At 57.3% G+C, this 825-nt stretch overlaps 1 pseudogene; it reads left to right on the top strand.

Moving 5' to 3' along the window:
• The window catches only part of LOC105532170, a 19,323-nt pseudogene extending 18,644 nt beyond the window's left edge, over nucleotides 1-679 (top strand).
• Nucleotides 680-825: the final 146 nt, after the last annotated feature.

The following is an 825-nucleotide window of genomic DNA, read 5'->3' as shown; positions in this document are numbered from 1 at the left end:
ATGCTGGGATTACAGGCGTGAGCCACCGCGCCCGGCCCAGGCCCCATAAATTTTAATAAGAGAAAACAGAAACTGTGAACCCCACGAACCAAGGCTCTTCTCATTCATGAACCCGCACCCGAGTCAGGATTCTCCCCAGATGACCCTCCCCTGGTCACTGCACAATCTGGGAGAGACGCCGCGCTGCAGGTGCAGAATGGACCAGAGAGATCCAGGCCAGGACCCAGTCACTCCGCAGGGAAGAGACAGGACACCCCGGGCCCGGCTGTCAGCGCAGTCACCATTCTATGGCTGAAAGGGGCTGAGGCCGAGCTGGGCAAGGACAACTCGGGGCGCAGATTGTGGAGCTCACTACAGTGAGGCCTGAGTACCGCCACAGCCACTTCCCACCGATTCCAACCAGTCCCTCCCCTCTCTCGGGATATCGGACCGGCACTCTCACCATTTTTGGTTTCCAGGGGGTCCTGGCGTCTTAACTGTGGATCTTCCAATACATGAAGGTAACAGGGCCACAGAGGCTGGGCCTCTAGGAGCTGAGGACACAGAGCAGTGGAGACTAGACCCGAAGCTCCAGCTGCAGCGAGAAACAAATGCCGCGCCAAACCCAGAAGCCGGCCTCTTCGCTCCAGCTGCGTGCCTGATTGGACGAATTTCCAGCCCAGCGTCCCTGATTGGATAATGCTTAAGGCCCTACTCCTCAGGCCCTGCGACTTGGGGCTCAGTGAAGAAAGAGTGACAGCCTAAATTGTGGCCTTCTTTTTTTTTTTTTTTTGAGACGGAGTTTCGCTCTCCTTGCCCCAGGCTGGAGTGCAATGGCGCAATCCC

This window comes from Mandrillus leucophaeus, unplaced genomic scaffold, assembly GCF_000951045.1.
Source record: "Mandrillus leucophaeus isolate KB7577 unplaced genomic scaffold, Mleu.le_1.0 Scaffold1201, whole genome shotgun sequence".
Lineage (NCBI taxonomy): Eukaryota > Metazoa > Chordata > Mammalia > Primates > Cercopithecidae > Mandrillus > Mandrillus leucophaeus.
The sequence above is the reverse complement of the archived record's forward strand: the minus strand, read 5'-3'. Positions and strand labels throughout refer to the sequence as shown.